The sequence below is a fragment of the Ovis canadensis genome, chromosome 2 (genome assembly GCF_042477335.2).
Source record: "Ovis canadensis isolate MfBH-ARS-UI-01 breed Bighorn chromosome 2, ARS-UI_OviCan_v2, whole genome shotgun sequence".
Classification (NCBI taxonomy): domain Eukaryota; kingdom Metazoa; phylum Chordata; class Mammalia; order Artiodactyla; family Bovidae; genus Ovis; species Ovis canadensis.
In genome coordinates this window covers 196,308,922-196,315,409 of record NC_091246.1, presented here as the reverse complement: position 1 = coordinate 196,315,409, position 6,488 = coordinate 196,308,922, and positions in this window count along the sequence as shown.

The window sequence follows — 6,488 nt, the reverse complement described above, 5'->3', positions numbered from 1 at the left end:
CAAATGGTCAGAATGAAATGCAGATATTCTGAAATTTAATACCACAGGTGAAAAATAACACCGGAATAAATACAGTGAGCAGTAAATGGAGAGACAGTGGAAAGGAAAAGTACAAAATATGTAAAATTAAAGTTAAAAAAAATAAATGATACAAAAGACAGAGCAAGAGGATTTAAAAGACTTACAATTAGTGCTTTGATTAAAAGAACAAAGATAAGTGAAGAAAAATGCATCTAATTAAATCATTTCTAAATGAACAAATTCTGTTTATGGCTTCAAGGGACATTCTATGTGTCAAAAATCATTTCAGAAGAATGAGCAATGAATTGTCAACAATTCCAAACATAACAAGGATCCCAGTAGTAAAAGCAATTCAAAAGGAAATTCTCTGGCTGCTCTCAGATAGCCACAGAGAAGCAGTTTATGTTTCTGGAGTAAATTGTGGTGACGGTCATAGAGGGTAGAGTTGTCTTTAAACTCATCAGGTTGTATACATTAACAAGTACAGTTTTGGCACTTCCCTGGTGTCTCAGATGATAAATAGTCTGCCTGTAATGTGGGACACCTGAGTTTGATCCCTGGGTCAGGAAGATCCCCTGGAGAAGAAAATGGCAACCCACTCCAGTATTCTTGCCTGGAAAATCCCGTGTATGGAAGAGACTGGCACGCTACAGTCAATAGACTCACAAAGAGTCAGACATGACTGAGCGACTTCACTTTCTTTCACTTTGACATGTCAATCATACCTCGATAAATTGGTTTAAAAAAGTAATACAATGGAGCAATTTCTACAATATTCTGAAGAAAATAAGCTAGTGATTCTCTAACAGTATGTCCAAGTAAGTTATTTTATTTTATTTTTTATTTTGTTATTCATCACAGATTTATTCTTGCATCAGATTTTAATGTTATTTTCTTTTGACTGTGCTTTGGAGCACGTGGGATCTTAGTTTCCCAACCAGGCACTGAACCCATACCCTCTGCAGTGGAAGCTCAGAATCTTAACCACTGGGTTGCTGGGGAAGTCCCAAGTTGCCATTTTAATTTGCAGGTTATAGACACACCTATACAATCATTTAAAGTTTGAAGAAGCTATGTCAAAGTGACTCCTACTTGAGAACAAAAATGAAAACTCAATCCAACTAAGAAATGAGTCCAAAAAAGTAACTTGAAAATAAAATGCACTGTTAAAAATATTTGGTAGTGAGAATTTACTTCCATTAAAGTAGAATGGATTTGTTGTTGTTCCGAGCCTCAGTAGTGTCTTGACTAATTTCAACCTCATGGACTACAGAATGCAGGGCTTCCCTGTCCTTCATTATCTCCCCAAGTTTGTTCAAACTCGTGTCTATCGAGTCAGTGATGCCATCCAATCGTGTCATCCTCTATTTCCAATGAGTCAGTTCTTTGCATCAGGTGGCCAAAGTATTGGAGCTTCTTATTCACCATCAGTCATTCCAATGAATACTCAGGATTGATTTCTTTAGGATTGACTGGTTTGATCTTCTTGCAGTCCAAGAGTCTCTCAAGAGTCTTATCCAACACCGCAGTTCAAAAGCATCAGTTATTTGGTGCTCATATTCCTTTATAGTCCAACTCTCACATCCATACATGACTACTGGAAAAGCCATAGCTTTTGACTAGATGGATCTTTGTCAGCAAAGTGATGTCTCGGCTTTTTAATACACTGCCTAGGTTTGCCATAGCTTTCCTTCCAAGTAGCATCTTTTAATTTCATGGCTACAGTCACCATCTGCAGTGATTTTGCAGCCCAATAAAATAAAGCCCGTCAGTCTTTTCATTGTTTCCTCATCTATTTGCCATGAAGTGATGGGACTGGATGCCATGATACCAGTTTTTTGAATGTTGAGTTTTAAACCAGCTTTTTTACATTGCTCTTTCACCTTCATCAAGAGGCATTTTAGTTCTTTGCTTTCTGCCATAGGGTGGTGTCATCTGAATATCTGAGATTATTGATATTTCTCTGAGCAATCTTGATTCCAGCTTGTGCTTCATCCAGCCCAGCATTTCACATGATGTACTCTGCATATAAGTTAAATAAGCAGGGTGACAATATACAGACTTGATGTAACCTTTTCCCAATTTTGAACCAGACGCTTGCTCCATGTCCAGTTCTAACTGTTGCTTCTTTACCTGCATAGAGATTTCTCAGGAGGCAGGTAATGTAGTCTGGTATTCCCATCTGTTTAAGAATTTTCCACAGTTTGGTGTGATCCACACAGTTAAAGGCCTTAGCATATGAAACAGAAGTAGATGTTTTTCTGGAATTCTCTTGCTTTTTTTATGATCCACCGGATGTTGGTAATTTAATCTCTGGGTCCTCTGCCTTTTCTAAATTCAGCTTGTATATCTTGAAATTCTCAGTTCACATTCTGTTGAAGCCTAGTTGAGTACTATTACCTGGTAGATTATAAAATGTAGACTAGAAGGTAAAAAAATCAACAAATTTTAACAATTGTAGAAATCATAGTTTAAATTTTTAAAAAATCTGGATATGAAGTGAGGGAAGACAGAGGTATTACATGTGTGCATTACATGTGTATTACATTACTTTTTTTGTTTTTTTTTTTTTTTTGCCTTAAGAAAAAATCAGTGGATACTCAACATGGATAAAATATGTTCTTTAAAATTAGGATGATCTTTAAATATTTCTACCATTTCTTGAAAAATAATTTTGCATGTCTATCTTACAATAATATTCATCCTTACTTCAGATTCAGTACTTCAGATTTTTTTTCTTGAGCTAATTTAAATAATATGAAATGTATGCTTTATTTAAATAACATGCCTGCTATAATCCTGGCTTTTAACTATTTATTCTCTTTCTTTAAAAGTTAAATTTTATCTGCCTCTTTTCTCTATATTTACGTACTTTTCCTCCTTTCTGCCTTCTATTTGTAGATATAAGTGATATCTGGAATAATGTTCATAAAATATATGAAATGGTTGTTTCTGAAATTGGAAGTTGGAGTCATTTTTGTTTTCCTTTACTTGTCTGTAAAGGAAAAGTAAAATTTACTTAAAAGTTACATAAAAACTTACATAAAAGTTACATTTATGACCTTTTCTCCCCTCATTTTTAATAAATATATGTCATTTAAAAATTAAACTATACTTTTAAAATGAACTCACTCTTTTTAATTATGTGAAGCAGCAAGATTCTTCACAACACCTCATGACTGTATGCTCACCAATTCCCTTGTCCTGGGTGACCTTCCAGTTAACAGTGGTTCATTCAGGTCCCCTTGGGACCTTGTATTCTTTATCTATACAGCAAATGGCTTGGACTAGGTGTTTTCTGAACTACCTTAAGGCTATGTGCTCTATGGTTCTAACTAGATCCCCAAGGACTCAGAGAATTAAATTGTGGTTGAAATAATAAATAGAAAATGTACTTTAAAAATCTTGGAAGACAAAAATGAAGCTTAAATAACATTTTCTGGCCACATTCCAAAGTTTCCATTATTCTATTGATTGAGAGAACATATGAATTGCACTTTAATCAATGCTCAGTGAACATTAAATTGACCTTGAATTCATGGCCAGTGTTGAAGTGCAGGTCTTCATCAATTTAATGCAGCTGGCAGTGAAGAGCCAAATGGAGAAGCTCTGATTGTGCCTCAAGGCTGGAATTTATTATATTTTCAGTAAAAACAATTTTTGAAGTAAGATGACGGTTTTCCTCTGAATTGTTTCATTAAGATTTGATCAGAGAGAAGAACGCTTCTATTTAACTTCAGAAAATGTAATTTTGGCTCCCACTCACAGTGAGAAGTTTTCCACAGTGTTGCTCATAGTTGTGGAGAGCACTAGGATGAATTATATTTCCTTGTGAAGTACTATTCCAAAAACACAGCCATCAGGAACAATACCATCTATTTGTCAAACTTGTCTTAGAAAAACTACATACTTGTAAATATTGTCCATTTATAATATCTGCTTGCATGCCACTTGTGAATGTTCTTGAATATTTGGTTGCAATAAATAATAGCTGTGCTCAGGATTGGAACTTTAATCAGTTAAGAAATATCATTTACCAACTAGTCTTTCTTGTCCATTAAATATTTAGGTTCCCCTTACTGTAAAGCAGAGGCATGAGAAAGGCACAACTACCTTGCTGGTTATGTGTGGGAGACACAATTTGGCCATGGTTTTGGTATTCAGTTCTACTGCAAAAAAAAAAAAAAAAAAAAGTTTAATCTCCAATATTATTTTAAAGCAGACTTTCTTTTAAAATTTCAATCCAATTTTATGCCCATTATCCTTTCTACCACCAAGCCATCCTGGAGACTAAGATTTTAAAATACCATTTTAAAAGAACAGGAGATAATTTCACTGTTGGCACTATTATGAATAAAAGTGCCTATTTCTCCCTGAGGTATATCTCACAGAGCCTAGCAACAAATTACAGTGTATTTACAAAATAAATTTAATAAATAAAATAAAACACTGCCTTGTTACTATATAGAAAGAACAAAAATGATTCCATTATAAATATAAAGCAGACCTTCTGTCAGACATTTTTGTTAAGTCTAGAACAGAAGAAGTTAGGACTAAGGATTTGTCATTTGAAGTTTAACATTTTGAGAATCAATTGATCTTCCTGGATGCCAAACACACACACACACACACACACACACACACACACACACGCAGATACATAGACACACACAAACATAGTATAACAAACATCAACAAACAAAAAGTGGAAATTTTTGGCAGACAAATATTAACTCTCATCATCCCTGTCCTCTAGTGTGACTTGTGGCTTCCTTGATGGCTCAGTAGGTAAAGAATCCACCTGCAGTGCAGAGACACAGGAGATGCGGGTCTGATCCTTGGGTCAGGAAGAACCTCTGGAGGAGGAAATAACAGCCCACTCCAGAATACTTGCCTGGGAAATCCCACAGACAGAGGATCCTGACAGGCTACAGTTCCTCGGGTTGCAAAGAGTCAGACACAACTGAGCAGGCACATATTACATAGATACAATCACACGAGCCCTTAAAAAGAGAAGCAGAAGTAGAAATTATGAAAACCCAAAAGACAAGAAAAATTCTATGCACTATTATTGGTTTCTGAGATGAACAGGGCTGTGAGCCAAGAGATGTGGACAGACTTTACAAACTAAGGGAAACATCAGACCAATAGCTAGACCTTCCAGCTAGCAAGGGAATGGAATCTTGGTCTTACAGTTGCAGAGAACTGAATTCAACCTGAATGAAGCTGATGAATTATCTCCCAGAGGCTCCAGATAAGAGCCTGAAATGGCCCATATCTTGGTTTCAGTCTGTGAGATCCTAATAGGTAAACCAGTTGTTCTTACTATGCCTGGACTTCTGACCCAGTAATAAGATAAACATTTTTTTGCTTTAGGCTCATTCATTTGTGATAATTGGTTACATAGCAAGAGGAAATAAAGACAAGAGGCAAGTGAGTGGTTGCCAAAAGGACAAGGCCAGCATTGGAAGATAGGAATGCTGTCAACATAAACAGATAGCACGAAGAGTTCCTTCATGGTGATGGAGCAATTCTGTACCTTGATTTTAGGAGTGGTTTCACTAATTTATAAGTGGAAAGCACTGCATATAACTGAACACTCCCCTGTTTATTCAGATATACACACACATAGAAAAGGTTCATATAAATAATGGTGAAAATTGAATAACGTCAATAGTCTAGTTAATGGTATTGCATTCATATCAGTCTTCTGGTTTTTATATTGAACTATAGACATTATTTTGCCGACTAAGGTCCATCTAGTCAAGACTATGGTTTTTCCTGTGGTCATGTATGGATGTGAGAGTTGGACTGTGAAGAAGGCTGACCACCGAAGAATTGATGCTTTTGAACTGTGGTGTGGGAGAAGACTCTTGGGAGTCCCTTGGACTACAAGGAGATCCAACCAGTCCATTCTGAAGGAGATCAGCCCTGGGATTTCTTTGGAAGGAATGATGCTAAAGCTGCAACTCCAGTACTTTGGCCACCTCATGGGAAGAGTTGACTCATTGGAAAAGACTCTGATGCTGGGAAGGATTGGGGGCAGGAGGAGAAGGGGACGACAGAGGATGAGTTGGCTGGATGGCATCATGGACTCGATGAACGTTGAGTCTGAGTGAACTCCGGGAGATGGTGATGGACAGGGAGGCCTGGCGTGCTGCGATTCACGGGGTTGCAAAGAGTCGGACACGACTGAGCGACTGAACTGAACTGAACTGATAGTTAGGTAAGTTGTCACCACTGGGGAAGTTAGGTGAATGGCAAATGGGCTGTATGCTTTTTTTTCACTGAGGTAGAATTGATAGCATTATTGATTCAATTTTGACATATTGATATTATTGACAAAATGAACATAAGTTTGAACAGTATCTCCAGGAGATACTGGAGGACAGAAGAGTCTGGCATGTTACAGTCCATGAAGTCACAAAGAGTCAGACACACTTAGAAACTGAAGAACAAGAGTTGAT